Raw genomic sequence first — 24,876 nt, 5'->3', positions numbered from 1 at the left:
TCTTGCAATGAGACTTCCTGCAATGCGTTCCGCGTATTTTTAAAACCGTAAAAGATTCAAACTAATCTCCCATTTTCTATTATTTGAAGTCATTCACTATAGAAATTAGCTTTGTGCATAGGTGGTTAAACGACGCAGGTCTTCGGCTAGCGACCGAAAAGGCCAAAGTCGTCGTTTTGTCAAGGCAAAGGATTCCCACCGAAATACCTTTTAAGATGGGGATCCAAACCATCGTAGCTAAGGCCGTCATTAGATACATAGGGGTTCAATTTGACACCAAACGCACCTACTAGGTACACATAAACCAGGGCGGCGATTACCGCGTCGTCCCTCTCTCCCCTCATGGCCAATATCGGTGGACCGAGACCGGAGAAGTGGCGGCTGCTCATGAAGGCCTCCGTTCCGCGAAGCACCGCCACAGGGTAGCAGTAGTCCAAAGAAGGTGGGCGCTCAGAGTAGCCTGCTCGTACAGGACTGTTGTGGATCTAGCTGTGTTGCTTATCGCAGGGATGGTGCCCTAGACTTGCTTAGCGAGGGCGTAAGCAAGTCTATGAGGCGAAAAGGAGCGGCCAGAACAAGGCTGACGCGAAGAGGGTGGCGGGCGAAGACACCCTGCGACGATGCAGCGAAGATGAAGCGATGAGACTCGGGGGCGCTGGACAGCTAGGTTAACGGGGAAGACATGGGTAATGCAGCGAGGTAATATTACCGGCAAAAATGGGCCTAAAAAGGGGTTCGGAATTTCTCGCTTTTCGTCCTTATATTAGTATATTTTGAGCTAAATGAGGGCTCATTCAAAAGAGGAAGATCCAACGAAGGGTGTTCTGGTCATGATTGCACGAGAGTATGTTGATATTTAATAATATGAGCGTCCAAAGTCGAATAAAAGCCGAACAAAACACACCCGCGGAATGAAAGTATTTTTAGGTTACTAAATGGATTTCGTGTCTTAAATGATGACCACAGCACCCTTCGTTGGATCTTCCTCTTTCGAATGAGCCCTCATTCAACCCAAAATATGCTAATATAAGAACGAAAAGCGAAAAATCGTGAAAACATTCCCAAAGACGAGTTCCGCCATTTTGTGGATAATGCAGAGCAAGTTACGTGACAAGTTTAGTTCAGGTAATCGGTATGGCGCTTACTGAGGACGACTCCTAACGTGAATTCGATACATTGCGACGTTGTCATACTGGCATAACAGCGTCTATCCATTCTCTACGCTACGCTGTTGCCATTTTACTGAAGTCGAAATACTCTTACATTTGCCGACGTTGACAGAGCATAAGAACAGACAGCGGAAAAAGAGGAACATTTACAAGCCTAGTATCATAACCAATTGTCATAACAATATCGTGTTTGGTCTCATTTTAATCAGGAAAACCTCACCAATGTGTTAGTGAGAATTGTATTAAAAACAAATTAACAATAAAAAAGTTAGTTTGTTGCATTATTGTGTCACAGATTAGTAGGCATTAAAATTTTTTGTTATCACCTCGACACTTACAAGGAATATTTGTTAGGTATCCGCCTCCGATTGTTTTGATTTTTGGATATGTTTAAAAGGAGCCAAAAATTAAGTATACTTATTTTTTTATTTTGGCCTGTTTTCATATTTAGGGGGTGAAACGACCCCCTAAAGTTTCACCTGCAATAGGCTATCTCCGAAACTATCATAGATACAAGAAAACTGTTTAAGAAAAAGTTTCATGGTTTTCTATCGGCATATAAAATCTGACCCAAAATTTTGTACAAAAAAAATACATTTTTTCTGAATCTATAGATGTATCGTAGACTGTGTTTGCCTCTTACATTTTTGCGCATTAATATTATTACCCTCGCTCATAAATATGTGGACACTTACTACTTACAATGAATAATTAATATACATCGTAAATTATTACTATACAACTTTTGTTGCTAGATTCTATATTGGATGTGTATTTAACAACATTTAATTATATTAAATGTTTTGACTGCCGTATTTAATTTTATAGTGGTATCATAGGATCGTTTAGATCAGTGATTCCTAAAGTGGACTCCACCGCCTCCTGGTAGGTGTTGCAGCGATTCAGGGGGGCGCTGATGGCCATTGTGGGCTGTAATTCGAAAGTTCTTAATTGCATTTTCTTCGTCATATTTATTGGAATGTGGATTCAGTGCGATAACCAATTTATTAACAAAAAAAACCAATTGCAAATAGTTTTTGCGGTAATTTAAGATTACTGTTGACGAAAATAGAGCTGAGGATTACTAAATTGTTAGAAGTACACCAGGTTCATCCTTCTTATTAAGATGATTTCGAATGTTTTATCTTTTTTTTGTATTACATTCTGTACCAAGTTCAATAAATAGTTTCATAATTTCAAAGTTCAATATTACTAATTTACACCTTCCTTTACTATATTTTACGAAAAAGCTAGAAACATTAGTACATATACATTTCCTATTAATTACTATTAAAATTAAAAAAAAAATTAATTTCCAGGGGGCGCTAAGTAAAATTTTTTTTGGAAAGGGGGCGGCAGGACAAAAAAGTTTTGGAACCGGTGGTTTAGATCATAGGTTCTTAACCTTTCTTACCCTACCGCCCCCTTTTCCAAACAGTGATTTGACGGCTCCTCTTTTAGGTGAAATATACTACACTGACGGACAAAATTGAAGGGACACTTTTTTAAAATGTCATATCTATGGGAGTTTTCAACCGATTTTGGAGAAACTTCACGAGGAGTAGTTTTGAAGTGTCCTCTAAATGTGCGCAAAGTTGCATTGGCGAGGGTTGACAGGAAGGGGTTAAGTCACCCCGTAAAGAGGGGCACGTCGAAAAACACCACTTCTGAAGAGGCCAGGGGTGACGGAAGGGGTTGAAAAAATCAAAAAAACCTTTGGGGCGACCCTCCTCGATGCCCTCAACAAAATGCACCCCTCAAAATCCCTCTCGGGCAAACCCACCCCTCACAACAATTTTTGGACTTCAGTCCCGAATTTGGACTCAATGCATTCCCTGGCATCTCCTGATCCAGGAAATGCCAACGCCCACGCCGTACGCCCCATAGGCATCTCTTGGAAGGATGGAACAGTTCGCCACTTTTCAACACCCTTCGTAAGGGAGCACTTCCACACCTCGAAGGGCGGTGAAATTCACCATGTTTATTCTCGGTACGTTAAGGATCAATGTCATTTAAAGCTCGTTTCGAAAACTGCCCCTGGAGCTGAACAGGGTGGCCCAGAGTTAGGAGTGGTCCACCCACAGGTGTAGGAGTTGGAACGATGTTTCGTTGCGTGGAAGACATGTGATACGGTCCAAGGCATTGGAGTGACACAGTTTTGATGTCTTTTCCCCGCGTGGATAGCATTAAAATACGAAAATGACGTTTTTTTTTGGAAAACCCACCTGCGAGTTTAGGCCTGTGTAGCAGGTGAATGAGTAACCCCACGTCAACGCCGTTCGTGGAAACGGACGCGCGAATGCTTTATTAACAGGTCCCCAAAAATTCAGATATTTTGAATCACACTTTCATTGTCAAATCGGAGTAGATTTGAAAGAGTATTAAGTGGGCCGGACGGAGCCGTCATGCAGAAGTGGAACGAGGGCTTGCAGCCGTACGTGGTCAGCCCACGTTAAATTGGAATCCGATCTGGTCTGACCACGTACGGCTGCAGACCCTCGGGTTTGCCTGAGAGGGATTTTGAGGGGTGCATTTTGTTGAGGGCATCGAGGAGGGTCGCCCCAAAGGTTTTTTTGATTTTTTCAACTTCTTCCGTCACCCCTGGCCTCTTCAGAAGTGGTGTTTTTCGACGTGCCCCTCTTTACGGGGTGACTTAACCCCTTCCTGTCAACTCTCGCCAATGCAACTTTGCGCACATTTTTAGAGGACACTTCAAAACTACTCCTCGCGAAGTTTCTCCAAAATCGGTTGAAAACTCCCATAGATATGACATTTTAAAAAAGTGTCCCTTCAATTTTGTCCGTCAGTGTATATTACTACATTATACATATATTGAAAAACAAGGACAGGTTTTTATTAAAATTACTTTATTGAAAGATATTAACATGTTGACGTATTGTTTAAAATTTGATAAACAAATATATATTATTAAAAAAAATTAATATAATATTATTAGTGAGAAAGCTGAGCTTGGTGTAGCGACAATAATTTTTCGATATTTGTTATCAGATTTGTCATCAGCAATCTTAAATCGCCGCATTCCACTTTTGACAATCTGTTTCTTCTCTTTATTGCTAAATTGTTGACTACACTGAATTCTCTTTCGATTAAATATGATGATGGGAATGCAATGAAAATGAATGCGTCCCCAGCGCCCCCCAAATTTGTCTTCGACCAAAAGCGCCCTCTTAGATCTCTTCAACGTCCACCGTTAGGAAACTCTGGTTTAGGTAGAAAAGTTCAGAAAGAACGTTTAATATATCAAACTCATTTAGGGCGAAATATTATAAAATAAATGAGATAATATCACTTCGGAGACAATGAAGAAATTAATAGTATCCAAATTTGGAAAAAAAATGTTAACATTATCTAGTTGTCTCTAAAGCTTTTTATCATTACTAATGTGACATTAAAGAAACTATTAAGGGGCTTGGAACATCAAAAAATGAAAAAAAAATCACTTATTTTTTTATTTTTTCCAATTAAAATTTAAGCTATTCTGAATAATTCTTCGCAAAGAAAATTGAATTTGGAGCACTAGAAGTGGTACAAAAATTTTTTTGAAAAAAAAAAATGGAATCTTTTGTCACAAAACTTATTTTTCTTCGCAAAAAAAGTTTGACGACACGAACTTAGTAAAAGAACTCGATAAAACTTAAAAAATATAAGGAAATACAACTGACTACTTTCTCGAAGAGAAAACAACACAGTCAAATTTGCGGAAGACCGGAGATGCGGTTACCTTGGTGACAGCCATAGGCTATTGTTTTATAGGGTAAAGAAGACGATAAATGATCAAAAAGACAGTGTTTTAATCGATTTTGATAAAAGAAATACGGTTAGATAATATTTACCTCATAAACAACTTCAAAAAAGTAAAAAAAATTACGTCAAGTACATGAAAAAGTGGGGGACTTAAGGGGATAGACACGGGTAATGCAGCGAGGTGACATTACCGACAAAAGTGGGCCTAAAAAGGGATTCGCGATTTTTCGCTTTTCGTCCTTATATTAGCATATTTTGGACTGAATGAGGGCTCATTCGAAAGAGGAAGGTCCAACGAAAGGTGCTCTGGTCATGATAGAATGATAGTGTGTTGATATTTAATAATATAAGTGTCCAAAGTTGAACAAAAGTCGAGAAAAACACATCCGTAGAATGGAAGTATTTTTAGATTACTAAATGGATTTTGTCACTCAAATGATGACCAGAGCACCCTTCGTTGGACTTTCCTCTTTCGAATGAGCCCTCATTCAACCCAAAACATGCGAATATAAGAACAAAAAGCGAAAAATCGTAAAAACATTCCCAAAGACGAGATTCCGCCATTTTGACGATAATACAGAGCAAGTGACGTTACAAATTTAATTCAGACAATCGATAGGAGATGGCGCTTACTGAGGACGACTGCTAACGTGATGTCGATAGAATTGCGATGTTGCCGTTCTCACAACAGCGTCTCGTCATTATAGTTTGAAAATAACAATTTAATTGTATTAAACAAACATAGCACTACTTCTTTCTTCTTTCTTTTTTTTATTTTCTTTTTTTTCTTCCTCCTTTTTTCTGACTTCTTTTTCAATGCGATAGAAAACATAAAAATTGCATAATATTCTATAAAAATAATTTTAATATATAAAAACGTACTTTCCTTAATAAAACATGGTACAAACGGAAAAAAAGGTAAACAAAAAAATTTACTGTGCCACGCTGCTTCTATAATACCTCCGACTCTTATACGGTTAACACTCGTCAATCGAAATTGAGCTATTTTTAAAAATTGATTTCTCGAAAACGAAAGAGAGTCGCGCCTTCTCACTTGCAGAGATTGTCCTACATACCCTTCTTTACATATGAAAAAAATTTGATTAAATAATTCGGGGGACACTAGGCGATGTCTCCTTGTAAGCTATGTGAAGGTGGGACTTGACTTAAAAAATTAACTTTTTTACGGAAAATGATAGTATTTCGTTTATAGTTTCATCAATTGATAAATGAAAAAAAAATTGTAACAACCGAATACTAAAATTGAAACGAAACACTATCATTTTCCGTAAAAGAAACTTAATTTTTTTGGCAGTTGCCTGTCAGGTTCACATACCCTAGTAGCACAAAATATTGAATATATATTCATCCAATAAAAGAGATTGAATCTCATTTTAATATTTAAATATACATATGATATTTATTCTAGACTTAGAAAAAAATATTTTGTTTTTAAGTATAAAATGAATATCTATTCGATATTTAGAATGGAATATTTTTTTCCAAATATAAAATACACATTAATTTGATATTCATAACAAAATATTTTTTCACGAATATAAAATAGATATTTATTTAATATTCGCAACAATATATTTTTTCCCGAATATAAAATATATATTCATCTGATATTCAAATTCCTACCGAGGTAAAAAAAATTAAAATAACTTGTTTTAATTGAATCCAATCACAAGAAATAAAGTAATAAAAGTAAAATCTATGAATAAATGAAACACAATATAAAATTGATTTAATTTTTTTTTTGAATCTCTTAATTTTCAAGATTTATTCAACATTACCCGAATATTCAATACGCATCTTCTAAACATAAATTTCACATTATCCGAATATTTTTTAAACACTTCTTTTAAAATATTTATGGGAAATAGGAAACATTAATAATGGGTTTTTCAGGATATGTAGGTATCAGTTTTTATAATTAATTAGTATCAACTCAAGAAGTAATTTGTATTAAACTTCTTTATCTTTATAAATGAAATCAGGGTGTACAGGGTGTATAAAAATTATTGGTCTTAGTGTTCCGCGCTGCGTATTACGTTTGTGTAGTGTGGTCACACTTCACTATCGCGCGTGCATATACAAATAGGAGCTAAGTTGGGGGACCCTCGGAGCCGCTGTGGCGCCTCGTGAGTTGCTCCGCGCTATCGAGAATTTGGAAAACTTCAACAATTTTTTACACGACAACGGTTCGTCTCCGGCATGTGGCTCCTTTGAAGCTTTTTACCTACTCCTCTAGTAGAATTTTTTAAAATTAAAAAAAACTTTGACCTTCAATTTCGAGGTCATAATGGATTTTGAGAACGGTTTTTTCTGCAAATGTCCACCGATCCAGATGTGTACAATAACCCCTGAAAGTGGTGACCAATAATTTTTATACACTCTGTACACCCTGATTTCATTTATAAAAATAAAGAAGTTTAATACAAATTGGTGAAATGAAGAAGCTAAATAGTGTATCAACCACAAACTGAGACTGTTTAGACATTTGCCTAGATGTCCGCGGCCTGAAAGCCAAATGCTTGGGGTGGCCAGGCAAGGCGTTTTCAGATCATCAAGATCCATACTTTCTCTCTCGCAGCCTTTCCCATAATTTGTCAATTCTTACGATATGAGTACATTTTCATTGTATTAAGTTTTAAATTATTTTTAAAGTCATTCATCGACACCAATACCTTTTCTCTTACCAGCTTTCAGATAATTTGTGAGGTTAAAGCTCTGACAATATGAGTACATTTTCATTATTTTACATTTTAATATAATCCTTATTCATCGACACAACTTTGCCTGGCCACGCCAAGCATTTGACTTCCAGGCCACGGACATCTAGGCAAATGCGTAAACAGTCTCAGTTTGTGGTTGATACACTATTTAGCTTCTTCATTTCACCGCCAAAGTGCGGAGCAGTCAGTTTACATGAGTTGTCATTGGGGTCTGAACGTCAGCACTGTTGAATACACCATTTCAGCTGCGCATAGTTGGAAACATGAAGACTGTATAAGGAGTCCTAACTGTGTAGTGTAGAAGTGTTACCAAAATCCCGAGCTTGAAGTTATGAATAAATATTTCTACCACTCGCGGCGCAAGTGAGCACAGACTACGATAATACATTTGTATATAATTTATCTACAGATAATCTGTAGATTGCCCTGCACTTGACCGGCAGTCCATTTGTTATTGCAAAATACATATGAATTTTATGAGTCCTATATTTTTTTGAATACCTATAGATAATATATACAAATATGACATATATATATGTTTGAATTTGAACTATCACAATTACTGCAAGCACCTTTCAGATTTATCCATCCTATGAAATTATGTTTTATTATATCTTGAAATTCAAACGATTTTTTCAGCATCTTGGACAGTGCAAGGTGTACCACACAATTTGTACTGATTATTAATTACAGACATAACGAATTATACTTTTATTTATATTTTTAGTACTTTATGCTATTGTATGTATATGATAATATATAATAATATATATAAGATGGTATAAAGATTTCACAATATTTAGTTTATATTAGTTAGTATTTATTTAGTTAATATTTACTAACATTAATATTATTAATGATACAGATGTACAAACGCTATTTTTTTAATAAGCTTTATTTTTTATAATATGCTAAACTCGAGACACGGCGCAATGCAGCCTATCGAGTGTATTTCACTTATTTGAATTTGAATAATCAATCAATAACCTAAAATAAAAAACAAATTTTTAATAAACACCAATATCATACATTATATTATATTAATTAATTTAAAAGTCAGTTACCAAAGGGTCTAGCAGGATAAGGGTAGGCAGTCGGCTCCCACCCCAATTTTCATTGCTATTATGTGCCGTGCAATACTCTTGACCTAAAACATCATCTCACAAAGTTTCAATTCGCTACAACCCCCCCCCCCCCCCCCGTTTAAGAGTAATATGAGGGTAAACACCCTTAATTTTATTTTTTTTTTTTTGGTTACTATTTCAGATATTTAAATTCTGTGAAAACGAAAATATCCGTACTTATAAACTGTATCTCATATATTTTTTTCAGGGTATCTTCTTAATTATTAAAGGTAGAAAATTTATTTTTTGCGGGTGGTAATTGCAAAGAACCCTGTGAGCGACACTTACCAAAAAAATCAGGAATGATGATCGGTTATTTAACTAACACATTTAAAAGTTTCAGAACGATCGAAATCCTAGAACATGGTTAAATAATTAAAAAGAAACAAAAATCCCATGCGTTACGGTCCGTGCAATGGGCTGAAGGAGAATGAGATAATGTCTCGATAAGAGGCAACCAGTTTTACAATTTTGTTTTCCTTAAAGGTATTGTTTATTATTTTTTAAATTATATCTAAACATTGTTTACAAATATGGTTTACATTGGTTACAAATATGTGCAATTTAATCTTCATCGCTGTTTTCGTTGATAACCGCCGTTACATTCGTTATATCAAATATTTTCGTTAATATTTCGGATGGTTTTATTATCTTTGACTTAAAACGGCCGTGGGATAAATAATAAATGATTGCAGCTACATGAGAGCAACAGCCAACTGTTCGGTTGCCGTTCCCACAGTCACAGGCATACTGCGATATAGCCGTGTAACTAATGGAATTAGGGCAATATTCGATATAGCTGTTACGAGCCGAGGGCTATGAGGCTCGTTTCGGCCGCGTTGCCGAGGATAGTTGTCGTTTGGACAATTTTGTTAATAGGGATATGCTTTCGTGGACGCACCTACGTATGGCTAACGTAGGGTTGCCACTAGGAGGTTGGAAAGTTGTCGTGGACGCGCCAGCGTATGGTTAACGAAAGGTTGCCACTAGGAGGTTGGTGTGGTGGACGCGCCAGCGTATGGTTAACGAAAGGTTGCCACTAGGAGGTTGGTTGTCGTGGACGCGCCAGCGTATGGTTAACGAAGGGTTGCCACTAGGGTTTGTTAGTTGGGGCCTCGTAACTTCTACTATGCAATACACCTCGAGCGGTAAAAGTGTATTGCTGTGGGTCTCCTTAATTTAATAATTCAATAAGATAGGTACTGAAGAAAATAGTTAGGATTGCTCTACTAAATTATGTATGTCATGTATGTCAAAGGTTACTCTACTAAACTATGTATGTCAAAGGTTTAATTAGGACTATACAAATGTTTTCTGTATATATATCGCGGAAACTAATTCCTACTCTCAAGGTTACGCGCCGAGTTGAAATGCGGGGGTCACGTTTACAATTGAAAGAGTATTTACCAAAACGTTTCAAGACTATGTTCGAAGGGGATCCTCCCCGATCTAACGACGAGGTAACACGGTCTGCGTCTTATTTCTTCTTGATAACTATCACCCGAACTTTACTTTACTTTACTTTACTCGAAGGGGATTTTTTCCGATCTTGCCTCGCGGGTTTAAGATATAGCGCGACATAACTTCAACGTGTCCTCAAGAAATGAGCCCCCGAGATGCAAAACGCATCGGTTTATATACTCTAGATTTTGTTAGAAAAGCGGTAGTGGGAGTTGATTCTTATGAAATCTATGCTGCCATACGCGGAGATGCGTAGCGGCACGTAGCTCCTATTTTTCGTGGAAATCAATCCCGCGACGTGCCCTAGTTTCTTAGTAAAAACTTTATCGAAGGGTCGCGGCCACATCCGCTCGAAAGGGCAAATGTCACGGAGAGGTTTGATGGAAATAACGAAACAGAGTGAAGTCTCTGTACGTAACATAGCATCGATAGGTTTTCCTATTGATATGCCTTGAACGAATCTTCGCCCTCGTAATATTGTTATCTTCCTTTAAATATTCGGTATTTAAAATATTACCGTCCTTCATTATTTCAGGTAGATAATATATTGATTGCGACTATTGATATGTACCTGTAAATGATATGATATACTAACATAGTATATGGTAAAAGTATGTAATAATATGTAGCATGTATGTACCTGTAAATAGAATTTTCAAGTCTCTCTCTGTTAATTTGGGAAAATCCATTAATGAGCTACTAGTCATTCTAGTGAATGGTTTCTTACGGCGACTTAATTTATTTGTTTCTATTATTTGCTGTAGCGTGTTTACTTGAATTTGATGCCGTTCCTTCATGTAGTCAATTATTGTATTCGTTGGTTTTGTGTCGGATCTTAATCTTTCTCCAAATGTGTTATGGATAAACGACGCTATACGACACAATGATTTCAAGCTTGGCAAAAGTTTATTGTCGATTGCATGGTGTAATAATCGGAATTTCTGTCCTATGTCACGGTGAACAGCTTTTACAGTCCATCTTATTTTTGTAACGAAACGTGATGAATTCGCTTCTTCTGTTGTTAATTGCGCCTGATTTCCTTTACAGGGTGGCATTAACACATTGTATCCTCTATTTCGCATATATTCTGCGACATCTCGAAAACCGCAGTCAACAAAACAAAAATCACCAGGTTGTAAAAGTGTACTGATTCCATTTGGATCTTCCAGTAGAATTTTCATTATTGCTGCATCATTCATATTTGCATTAAATGGGCCCGTTGTATCTACAATATACCCATTCGTTGCGCAAATTGTAAATGGCTTGCACAACGACATCTTTGTTTGTCCAGAATAAGATTTTCTTTGGTATTCATTATTTCTGCTTTTCTGATGTGTAAAAGCTCTGTTTTTTTCTGAACGAGATCGCCACGGAACATTCCGTTCGTTTAGGCCGGACGAAATGGTCGATGGAACGAGTGATTTGAGTCGATGAGGCCGGTTTCTCTGAAAAAAAACCGTCACAAAATGACGACGGAAACCGAAAATAAGGATTGTGGACGGATTCACGAATACCCAACTTATAGTAGTGTTTGTGTAAAATTCGGGACGATATTCCGTGGATCCCATTCCGTCCAAACCAAATCATTTTAGTTTCGACGGAATGAAGCGGACGGATTTGCGTGAGTGCGAGTGAATAGACACGAGGAATTCTGTCTTCGTTTAGGGTCGAAGGGATCAGGGACAATGCCGATACTTGACCCAACCTTTCTTTTCCTACGACTCTACCCCAGGTGGTATGTCCCAAACCATTCCACTATTGACGATGTTGTGTTGTATATCAATCTCAAAAATGAAAACTCGTATACATGGGGGTTGATTCTAACCCTTTCAGGTTAATGCATTATCTGTAGCCAAGGGGCAGTTTTCAATTGGACGCAATAATGAGTCTTCCGACGCGAAGGTGTTAATAATGAAATATAACTATTATATAATATATATTACTATAAAGAAATATAATTATAATTATTATGTAATTATCGGCAGCATTTGTTTCTCCAACCTTGGCAGCGCAAAAGGTAACGATTGGCAACATGTTCACAGACGTTGGATGTACAATTGACGATGTTCGAAATCAAATCCAAAAGACACTGAACAAGTCTTTTCGTGGATACCCGAAATCGCGATAATAGCGAAGTCTATATGTAATTCTATGTACATATGTACCTATAATGAGACTTCCCTTACAAAATACAACACAGAGCTGATAACTACTGATAATACTAAGTATAATAAAATATGTTTAACACCTTCGCGTCTGGATATACTTAAGCAATTTGATTTGCTACACATAATTTTATGAAATTCCTGTAATTTCTTTTTTGACATAAGAATCCGTCATCCGTAATCAGCGGAAGTTTTCAATTTAACGCAAAAATAGGTCATCTGTAGCCAAGAGGTACTATATACTATATATATTGTGACGGAACCTGGCGTGGGCGACCGGGAAAGCCGCTATTCGACACGCTAGGTGGCACAAATCCCACGGACGAGATTTATTTATTCTTAAAGGAATCTGGGCGCCAGTGCAAAAGCACCCGTCCGTTATCTTCGCCCTTCCGACTGCTCAAACGCAGAGCGGGCTCAGAGGAGGCCAGGAAGACAAAGAAAATAAAGGAAACTCTGATCCACGAAAGTAATTGAGGCTTTATTTAGCCGAAAACCAAAAAAAAGGGGGGGAATTCCGCGGTACACTCACATCGGATCAAAAAAGGGTGTGACGACTACGCGACGCGGAATTCCCAATATAATTCCGAAAATTTGGTGTTACTTAATCCTACGGGGCCTCGCAAACAGGGAGTCCGCCCTAGAAGAAAATACAACCAAAAAAAAAGAAACGCCGTGAATTAACGGTCTCGCGTTTCGAAGGGGCCCTTTCCTTTAAAACGCGGCGCGTTCTCAAACCGCGCAAAGCCACGCGGGAGATACGCAAAACGAACGGAGGAAACTCCTAGGGTTCTCGCCTCCGGTGGTGGTCCTGTCGCGGACGAAAAGTGCTCCGGAGCATACTCACGGACACGCACCCTCGATCCGCGCTCGCACACACACTCCACAAACGGAAACCCCAACATGTGGGCCCTATCTGGTTGGAGTGGACTTCGGGGTTCCAAAATCCTTGCCTCCTCTGGATTGACGGGGTGGAAAACTCGCACCACACGCGCGACAAAACACAGGAGAAAAGAGAAAAACAAAGGCGAAAAGGCGCTCGCACGCACGGTTCTCCTTCGCGTCGCATTTCCACCGTTACTCCCCCCAAAACTCGCGCTCTTCTCGTCGCCGGCTCGTAGCTCTCCCCACCCAGGAGCTTTAAGGGGCTCCTTACGGTGTGCCACCACCACGGCATCTCCACACGTCTGTGTCGTTCTCCCGTGGCAGCTGCGGGGCGAGGGGTTGACCGTCTGTCGAGGGTGACAAGTCCTCTGGGTGGTGGTCACACCGGGGTCCCTGGGTGGAGGACACCACGACCGGCGACGCGGGGGGGGGGGGGGTCCCTATTGGGGCCGCGGGCCACCTCCGCGGCGTGTTCGGCGAGGAGGGAGCGAGGACCCTGCGAGGTCAGGGGTGCTTTCGTGACGGGCAGAAAAGTTCTGCCGCGTCACAATATATATTGAAATAATGTATAATATTATATAATGATCATATTTACACATGTGTATTGTTTATATACTAATTCTAATACATTCAAATATACTACATGTATGCACGTTTGACGGCTCATAAACTCATTCATTACAACAGGAGTTCACATGATTCCGGAGATTCCGTCTCGCTTCGAATCGTTAATATCAAAATCCGTCCCGGTCGAGGGAACGGAGACCCACGAACTGCCATCCGGACTGAAGTGTGAGACCTTTTACGCTTACTAACATACCACTGGTATCGGTGAGATCGTCCACGAACTTTTCCGTCTCTATTCCGTCACGATCTCGTTCAGAAAAACCAGGGCTTAACATATGTTCCATCAAATATTAAAGCTAACGCAGTTTGTCCCATATTAAACAACTTTTTTGTTTCGGAAGTAGTTTCATTTAAGATGAGGTCTTCTCTTGATTTGACATTTATTCCAAAATTGTACGGTATCTCGAATATCCCTTTCAAAGGCCGTAATTATTTGATGCAAATATTCAGAAACTTCTTGTTCGTGTTTGAAACCTAATATATTTTTAATCATTATATTGGAACTACCGCTCCTCAATTTAAACAAAAATACAATTAAGGCCTGTGTCACAGTTCGTGATTCACTGTTTCTCATGCTGGTCAGCATACATTTCAATTTATTAATAGAATCCCAATCAAGTCCTGTAAATGCACGAAGTTGTTCTTCACTCATTGAACCGTCTGCTATTTTATTAAACAGCGTTGTATCCGCATTTGTCGCTAATCGGTCCAAAAACATTGAACCTTCACATTCTGTTATTGAGCTGTAGGTGGAATAGATCCGTAGCAGGTGCAGTTCATCATCGTAAAATCGTTTTTTGATAATATGTTTAGAACAACATCGGTCATTATCACTTTCGCTATTGCTGGTACTTTCACACGACTGCTGTTTCCTATAAATAAGTCGTCGACACTTGTTACAGAAGATGAGTAAACGGAGATTACATGTGAAGTAAACCTCAATAACTTAATATGATACAAGTGAGACACATAAATTCACGGCACAAGTAACACGACCGACTTCTGATGTTTTACTGAATTCTCTTCGATGTACTACTGATTACTAATTTTTTACCTGGTTCGAAAGAAATCTTGTCCTACACCAAGTTCGCAGGGGGTTGGTGGCGGGGATGAAACACGAGGATTTCATTGGTTTCCGAAAATCGACAACAAACATTGTCGTTTTAGGTGGGAATTACTGAGATAATGACCATCCCTAAATTGTCAATAAACCTCAGGTACAGGGATCACCCACCAGTGACGTATCTTAGAAATTCCGCAGGTCGCTGACTAGGATGATAATAAAATAATTTAGCTTTTACCGAAGTCGCTGTATAACCCGGCGCAGATGGTCGGGCCGGTTTATGAGGCAAATAACAGCGAAGCTATTTTTGAGAAAGCCGTTTTCACGTGTCTTATTCCGTAGAGTCGTTCGTTCTTAGACTCAATAGCAATTAACTGATATCATAAACCCCGAGTTCCGAAGGGTCCGCTGATCGAGGCCACATGGGCCCACCCCTGGCCGCGGTACATACTTCGCGGTCCTGGAGGAAATCCCGTACGTCACACAGTACAAAACAATCCCCCAAGACCGATTTTGGCTACCTGAATGACCAGTGATCATAATGAACTAAATGTCACGTTAAGGTCAACATATTAAACATCGATGGATTCATTTTTTTGTAAGCTATTAGATTGTGTAGTGAAAATGTACAATCCCTCTCGTACGCATAGCTATAACGATACGTGTAGTGTGTCAGACATTATCTCCTTCAGCCCATTGCACGGACCGTAACGCATAGGATTTTTGTTTCTTTCTAACCGACTTCGAAAAGGAGGAGGTTACTCAGTTCGACATGTATTTTTTTTTTTTGTTTTTAAATGTCTATTCACCGATTACGCCGAGATGGCTTGAACAATCGGAATGAAACCTCTTGCATCTTGTCGAATATTTCTTCCAGTTGGTCGCGTAAAAGAAACATTTTGTGATTTGTCATTTTTTACCCGTTTTTTTTCTTAAACAGAAAAAATTTGTCTTGGTTCTTACTTCGAGACGGATGGACCAATCACATTGAAACTTCTTGCATCTGAAAGAGCATTTGCCATTTGGTACCATAGCAACACATTTGTCCTTGTCTTATTTTTTACCACTTTATATCACTTTTTATCGCAAAAAGCGTACTATTTCACATATGTTTGGCCTGAAACCGATGAAATCGATGAGACCCCTTACATTTTGCTGCCGGAGAGGTTGTCGCAATAATCACATATGCAAAAATTTATGAATTTCTGTATTGTTTATAACTATTGTTATCGCAAAATTCCTATTATATGATGTAACTCGGTGAGGAAATTACCGACCCCGATGGAACCTTCTGCATTTCATGATACATGAATTCGTGATGTTACCATGTGCAAAAATTTATGGACACTTTCATTCTTTAAAATCATTGTTGGTGCAAAATTGCTTTGCTCTGGTGTAGCTCGACAAGGAATTTACCAAACGCAATCAATCCTTTCACATGTAGTTGCACATGTATTCCTGATAATCCCATTTGCAATTATACAGGGTGTTCAAAAACTGTTGGATGTCCTGGAATGGGATGTTTCGGGGGGGGGGGGTGATTTGAAACAATTTTTTCTTAACGAAAATGTTCAGTAAAACGAAGAATTAGCGCGAAGCGTTTTTAACTTGCACTAATTAAATTACCGGCCTGGGAAAGGATTGTGAAGTCCGTTACGTTAGAGTAAATATATATGAACAAATGCACACTCTCGGTAACAATGACCACGTTTGTCTTTATTTTGTATCAAAGTTCACCCGAAGGATCGTGCACTTACAACTAGGATTAACTTAATCGCAATAAACGGATTATAAAACCGCGCCGGTACCTTCGGAAATCCGTATAGAAAAACGAGTCGTGGCAGGAGCTAACTGTTGCGTAACTCTCCGTTCGCGCTCAAGACCGATCTATTGATCGGAGTGGTAGCCGAAAATCATATGCGTACAAAGAAATAGGAGTGATGGGGGGCAATACAGTCATTACATATAGCTGCGTAAGATGCCACCAGGTGTACGATAATCGCATATACCGCGTCGCTTTACATTGTCTACTTTTCGGAACATACCGCCCGCCTCGTTCTTCAAGAACGAAACCACAATATAATTTAACTGTTAAAAGTACAAAATATAAGTAGGTGTCAATACCGTCCGCCGTAACAAGCCACGGCTCTTGAAGGACGGCAGACGAGGTTGCCCAAAAGAAAAATTAGGAAAGAAAAAAAAAAACAAATAAAACTTAAATCAGTTTGTTCACTTCGACTGCAAGGGGAGTGAAATGATAGTACCAATCGGAACCAAGGTTATGCGCTCGTTTGAGTAGATTCCACAGGAAGTACAACTACCTGTTCGAGTGGTCGCTTAACTTCATCCGACTGTCTTCAAAGCGTTACTACGCGTACCAGGCCGTCAGGACCTGGATGGCATTTAATAACGCGACCCGAATGCCACTTAGAAGGAGGCAGATTCGGACTTCGGATTATTACGAGTTGTCCTATCTCGATATTAGGCGATCTATTCAGCCACTTGCCTCGTTGCTACAAACCATGCAGGTACTCGTCACGCCACCGACTCCAGAAATGTTCCACCATTTGTGTGACCAATTTCCAACGATTAAGGAGACTCAACTTTTCGTTAACCACGGATGGTTCTGGGAGAGCCAGAAGCGTACACCCTACCAAAAAGTGCCCAGATGTTAAATAAGTAAGATCCTTCGGATCATCGCTTAGAGGTACAAGTGGCCGAGAATTTAAGCACGCTTCTATTTGACAGAGGAGCGAATCCCAAATCGCTGATCTTATTTCGCTAGATGCGCCTACGAAATTGGTACCGTTATTGCTATAGATCATACTTGGTAACCCACGTCGAGATACGAATCGTTTAAGTGCTGCTAAGAAGGCCTGGGTAGAGTAGTCGCTGACTAACTCTAAATGAATCGCGCGAGTGGCCAAACACACAAAAAGAGCGAGGTATGTCTTATGCGATTTATGCCCTCGTCCCTTAGAAGTTTGGACGAAATAAGGGCCTGCATAATCTACGCCCACGTTAGAAAATGGACGAGTCGGGTTATCTCTAACAGACGGCAGATCCCCCATGAGTTGCTGAGGGACTGCTGCGTGTTGGCGAATACACAGGATGCATTGGTTTATGGTAGATTTGATCATACGCCGTGCAGTTACCACCCAAAATTCTTGGCGGAGTACTGCGAGAGTCAGCTGCATACCGCCATGCAACGAAAGTGCATGACAGTGTCGAACTAACAGTTCGGTAACGCGATGTACGGGCAACACTATAGGATGTCGGGAGTTTTCAGGTAGCGGAGCATGGTTTAACGTTCCCCTACGCGAATGATTCCACTCTCATCTAAATAAAGATTGAGTCGCCAAATTGGACTCGAACGAGGTATAGGCTTACGAGCGACTAAGCATTTTAGCTCGTTATTAAAACAAGTCTTCTGGAGGAACATAATCCAAAATGCTTTCGCGACACCGAAATAATGTGAACGATCCACGTTACGATGGCGTAGCAGATCCGGGAACTGATAGAGAACTCCTGTAATGCGGAGCAATTGCGACCACGAAGACACCCTTTGCAGCAATCTCGTTCATGGTTCAGACGAGAATTCATCTGGCTTGGCGATAGCAAGGTGTAACTTCCTTTCTAGAAGGGATTCTAACGGATCTAGAGTTGATGTTACGGCCCACTCGGTGGCGTTAGATCTCAACCAAGGAGGTCCATTCCACCAAACGGCATGATTTTGTAATTCCATAGGGGTGACACCCCGCGAGGCACAATCCGCCTGATTGTCCTGAGAGGAAACGTGATGCCACACCGCAGAAGGAAGAGTCGTATGGATTTCGGACACCCTATTAGCGACAAAGGTCTGCCAGGTGGCAGGGTGTTTACTCAGCCCAGCCAATAAACGGATTATAAGACCGCGCCGCGGTACCTTCGGAAATCCGTATAGAAAAACAAGTCGCGGCAGGTGCTAACTGTTGCGTAACTCTCCGTTCGCGTTCAAGACCGTGGGGGTCAATACAGTTATTACATATAGTCGCGTGAGATGCCACCAGGTGTACGATAATCGCATATACCGCGCCGCTCTACATTATCCACTTTTCGGAACAGAAAATGTTGTTCGAGGCTTCGTTAAGGAGATACTGACAGAAACCCCCGACCAATCAGAGCGCGAGTATGCCAGTGGAGCGCCTGCGGTAGCATAGGTTTCTCCGGCACTCTGATTGGTCGGGAGTTTCTGTTTCTGGAATATCTCCTTAACGAAGAAAAATTGTTTCAACCCCCCCCCCCCCTCCCCGCGGAACAACCCTTTTCAAGGACCTCCAACGTTTTTGGGTCATCCTGTATATTGCTCATAACTATTGTTATTGCATGAAACCTATTGGTTATAGATTGCTACTAAAAAGAGTGAAATAAAATAATTTTTCGAAAAAAAATTTAACCGACTTCAAAAAAGGTACAGTGAAAAGTATGAAATAATTTCTATTTATACTGCATTGTTATTCACCATAATTTGATGAATTTGGTTAAATTATTAAATACATCATATTAAATGCAATGCACCTTTTTCGGAGGCGGCGCATAATGTAAACAATTTTTAATTCCGGTTTGGGTTATCTTTTGGTAGAAACGGCAATATTGAATGCTGTCAATGTATTTATATTTATTGTCTATGTGGAATTAATAGTTAATGTATATAATATGTACACGGAAATATAGTTTGAGTAGATTTGGGGCTTTTTTGGAGGGGAGGGGCGGCAATATTGATTACTGCCAATGTATAAACTCTCCCCATGGAAATACTGTCTGAATAGGTTTGGGATAGTATTTGGTAGGGGCGGCGATATTGAATAGTGTTAATGAATATGATGTCAGAGTGGATGTAATGATAGCAATAAATAAAGACCATATTTTTTGTTTCTCCGACATAAAGTTAAACCAAGTTTAACAATTTTTAATAAACTTAATTCTAAATTTTGCGCCGCCTCCGAAAAAGGTGCATTGCATTTGATATGATATATTTAATAATTTAACCAAATTCATAAAACGATGGTGAATAACAATGCAGTTTAAATAGAAATTACTTCACACTTTTCACTGCATTACATCTGCATCCTTCCCATACTTTTATCTAGAGCTAGTGCGTATTCATATAAATTACCTAGAAATTATTTCATATTTTTCACTGTACCTTTTTTGAAGTCGGTTAAATTTTTTTTCGAAAAAATTATTTTTTAATTATTTAACCATGTTCCAGGATTTCGACCGTTCTGAAACTTTTACTTGTGTTTGTTAAATAACCGATCATCATTCCTGATTTTTTTGGTAGGTGTCACTCACAGGGTTCTTTGCAATTACCACCCGCAAAAAATAAATTATTTATTTTCTACTCTTATAAAGATACCCTGAAAAAAATATATGAGATGCAGTTTATAAGTAGGAGTAGGAATATTTTCGTTTTTACAGAATTTAAATATCTGAAATAGTAACCGAGAAAAAAAATAATAAAGTTAAGGGTGTTTACCCTCATATTACTCTTAAACGAGGGGGGGGGGGGATTGAAACTTTGTGAGATGATGTTTTAGGTCAAGAGCATTGCACGGCACATAATAGCAATGATAATTGGGGTGGGGGCCGACTGCCTATCCTTATCCTGCTTAGGCCCTTTAATCCTGCTAAAGGACTTGATGCTAAAACCATAACCTAAAATAAAAAACAAGAAATTTATAGTAACCACTAATATCATATATATTATTAGTAAATGTAAACGTCACTTACCAAATGTAATCCTTCCAAATGGTTTGATAATAAAAAGGTAACCAATCCTTAAAAAGAACTTGGTATTAAAACGAATTCTTGCAACAAAAGTAGATAACGTATAAGAATACAATGTTACTACATTCTTCTCCCAGTCGCACATGCGCGTCGAAAAAAGTTGAACGCGCAGTATTCTAGTTATTCTAGTTATATTCAAAGACCCATGGTTCTCAATTCATTACTCTTGTCTGTTTCTTTATGGGCGACTAAGTGCGTCAGGTTTTATTATATATTATATTTATATTTCTAGTAGTCGATTCTGCTATTATATACTGTGATTGGTCGCCAGCGCGTCTTTAGATTGGGACCACACATCGCTAATTATAACTATAGTACTGCAATGGTTGCCAACTTGGGGAGTTTGACTCTAGATTAGGTAAAAAACATATGAGCTGGGATTTTTTTAAAGGGACTTCTGGAGGACAAATTTTTGAAATGAATTTGTTTAGGGGTTTTCAATGGCGGCAAACCTGACAATATGAGTACACTATCATTATTTTGCGTTTTAAAATAATTCTTATTCATCGACACGACCTTGCCTGGCCACGCTAAGCATTTGACTTCCAGGCCGCGAACATCTAGACCCTATATGGGTAACGTCCGGCCCGCGGGCCGTATGCGGTCGTTTTAAAATATTGCACGAAAAGTAAGTAGTTTTTGATTATTTATTATTATGTTTTACATTATTTTGAATACAACTAAATTTACAAAGATAATTTGCCCAGCAAATGACTTTAAATAATTTTTATATTACATGTATATAGTACTGAACGTATTGAACATTGAACTGTAATCACAACATTGTAAAAAAATTAATAAATAGAATATTTCAGGGAGTTTTAAATAAAATTTAGGGATTTTTTAACTTGCGTCTGGGAAAATCGTCCTGAACTGGTTGGTGATACTGCGCGTTCAGTTTTTTCGTCACGTATGCACGACTAGGTGCAGAATGGGCATCACAGTTAAGGGTAAGGTTCACGATTCATAGTTCAAAGTGAAAAGGACGTTAGCCAGAATAGACAGGTACGTAACAGTGAAAATAAAATTACGTACTATTGCGTTACTTTCAATTTATATTAACCTTATATCTTTTTACTTTAGATATTAATTATCAACAAGAATGGCGCAAAAAAATGTGAGTAATAAATAAAATACTATTGAAATACTCTTTTAATTACAACTTTTGTTTAAAACGTATTTATAACCTTTTACCTGTTAACACGTGGGTCGTATGTAACCAACTCTTTTACCAGAAATAAATTCGTTTTCAATTTTTCAATAATAATCATAATTAGCAAGAAAAGAGTATTTTAATATAAATATTTATTCAAACATGAATGTATTTATTTAGTAAATATGTTGAATTAATTGTTTCTTAATTTTGGTAGAGAAACTATGAGGACATGCTCCTTGACGACGGTAATTTTTAATTATTATTATCGATAAACGTACAAATGAAAAAACTAAATTTTAAAGATTTCTATACTTGTCAAATTTATTTTATTAGAAATTTCGCTGCCACCGTCTCAGCCGCCCCTGCCAACATCGGCCTTCTCGCAGCCGCCCCTGCCACCCGTGTTGCCCCAAACGCCACCGCAGGCAGGGCCTACACTGCCGCAATCAGAGGCACGGCCACCGCCGCCGCAGCCCCAAGAACAGCCCCCGCCACCCTCCGCCAACAAACGGTAAATACATAATACACCATGGATTACCATGCGAGCCCTATACGACTCTTTTTGGCCACCCCAATTATAAAGATTCTTTGATGTTTGCTGACGAGCTTCGAACGTGTAGAAGAACAGCGAATGAAGAAGGGGACGGATCGAAAACACCAGGGCATGTCGGTGAGACAACTTAATGCAACGGTGAAACTTTTTTATTATTAACTTTTTTGTTTTACAACTTTTATCATCAGATTAAAATGAGACCAAACGCGATATAATTCTGACGATATTTACCATGCATCTTTTTTTAGTTAGGGTTCTACGATATATGACACATAATAAGTTGTTACAAGTAAATATGTTGCGAATTACGTCGTGTTTGATCTCCTTTTAATCAGAAAAATTCAGGAATATGGTGGTAAAAGTTTTATAAAAAAGATTCACTGTTGTATTAAGTTGTTGCATTAAGTTCTCCGTCTTCTTCTTTATTCGCTGTTCTTCTCTACGTTCGAAGCTCGTCGGCAAACATAGAGAATATATGATCATGTTACATTGCTCAGCGTCCGAAATCCTAGAAGGGGTATACCCCCCATTGGTGGAGATGGTTTCTGTGCGTTTATGGTAAACAAATTTGTACATTTATGGAGACTTTACTTTAATTACAGAAATCATTTTACCAATAATTTTATTTTTTGTCTCATTACAGAACACGTAGCTCGCTATGCTAGGAGCGGAAGAAGTAAGCGGGCCGAGCTTATGCGGTGGTCTATGTTAAAGGCCCTTCGTACGCAGAGCTCGGCCTTAAGGTGAGGTCCCATGAAGGTAAGTTCGGGCGGCGAGCACGAGCAACGTCCACTTGAAACTGTCAACTCTTCGCGCAGGAGGGTCTGATGGATCCAGGCGAACTGGCACAACGAGCGGCGAACACCTAAACGAGCACGGAATCCCGAAAAAGACCAGACACCAGCATCGCAACGAGCGGTCGACAAGGGGACGTGTCATAAAGAATTGAAAATACCAACCTCGACAATTTTCATCGGATTCCTGATGCTTCTACGATCAAAATGATATCTCACATCGCGTAAATCGGACTATTTTTAACGAAATTATATGCAAAATCTTATTGCATGATTGAAAAGTTATTTTGTTAAAAATAGTTCGATTTATGCGACGTGAGATATCATTTTAATCAGGAGAACGCCAAGAATCTAACGGCATCGCGTTCACGTTGATACGATGAAGAATAAACAATTCGATTTTATCAAAAACTGATGAGTCGATTGCCCGTTTGACCCTAGGCGCCTACGGTCTCGGTGAAAACAAGTATTGGGGATCTCACTTCGGCCCACTTGAAAGGGTCGATTTTTTTTTCATGGAATAGGCCCCGTGCTCGCGAGTCGAGACGATGGGTCGAGACCCAAACGCTCATAAAAATCAACCCTTTCAAGTGGTTCCAAACCGTTTGTCGTCGCATTTAGCGACCTTTTGGACGCTAGTAGGAATGTGTTTTCGAACAAAATCCGGCGAGCACGGATAATTTATTGCCCGAACACGACCATTACGTTCATGGGACCTCACCTTTACAGGCTCAAGCGAGCACGTTACAAGAGTTCCTTCAAACATCTTTCGGCGGACGGGGCCGCGACAACCAATTCCGAGGCCGCGGCGGTCAGCGCGGGCGTGGTAGAGGCGCTGAAAATTTAATATTATTGAAATTTAATATTATTTGTTTCCTTATATTTTATTATATATTTTATTTTATATTATATATTTTTTATATATTATCATTAAAAATATAAAAAAAAGTGTTTTCATTTTTGTATTTTATTTTCTGCATGTATTTTATATTATATTATTTTAGTTATATTTTGATATTTTATTATATATTTACTAATTTTTTATTATACTGGGTGATTCACGAAAAACAAAACACCTAATTTTTTCAGTTCGGCTTAAAAATAGAAGAAAATATTAGAGGAAAAAGTTGTACTGTTTAAGGGGGCAAATATGAAGATATAACAAAAATTTCAGAATTTTGTAATTTTCAAGGTTTTTTGGAGGTCGGTAATTTTTGGATTACATCCTATATTTTCAACATCATAAGATTGTAGCTGACGTCAAGACGAGTACAACGATGTGTTACACTATGACCTTCAAATGACCTAACATTTTCTTCTAGCTTTAAGTCGAACTGAGATACTTAGGTGTTCTGTTTCTCGTGAATCACCCGGTATATTTTACATTCTGTAATTCTATAATTTTTTACTGGGTGTCACACTTCTTTTTACAAAGATAATTTGTATAGTGAATGACTTCAAATAATGGAAAATGGGAGATTAGTTTGAATCCTTTAAGGTTTTAAAAATACGCGGAACGCATTGCAGGAAGTCTCATTGCAAGA

At 38.7% G+C, this 24,876-nt stretch overlaps 1 protein-coding gene and 1 long non-coding RNA gene across 2 annotated transcripts in view; both read left to right on the top strand.

Annotated features, from left to right (window-relative positions):
* The window catches only part of LOC128894240 (vacuolar protein sorting-associated protein 45), a 64,264-nt gene that overhangs the window by 25,458 nt on the left and 13,930 nt on the right, over positions 1-24,876 (top strand). The gene's annotated exons all lie outside the window — the stretch shown is intronic.
* LOC128894319 (uncharacterized) lies at positions 21,779-23,717 on the top strand. Its single transcript, XR_008461508.1, has 4 exons — positions 21,779-21,946; positions 22,200-22,230; positions 22,342-22,496; positions 23,182-23,717. It is a non-coding gene; the product is annotated as an uncharacterized LOC128894319 (long non-coding RNA).

This window comes from Hylaeus anthracinus, unplaced genomic scaffold (assembly GCF_026225885.1).
Source record: "Hylaeus anthracinus isolate JK02 unplaced genomic scaffold, UHH_iyHylAnth1.0_haploid 3, whole genome shotgun sequence".
In the NCBI taxonomy this organism is placed as follows: Eukaryota; Metazoa; Arthropoda; class Insecta; order Hymenoptera; family Colletidae; genus Hylaeus; species Hylaeus anthracinus.
This window is presented reverse-complemented; position numbering and strand designations above follow the sequence as displayed.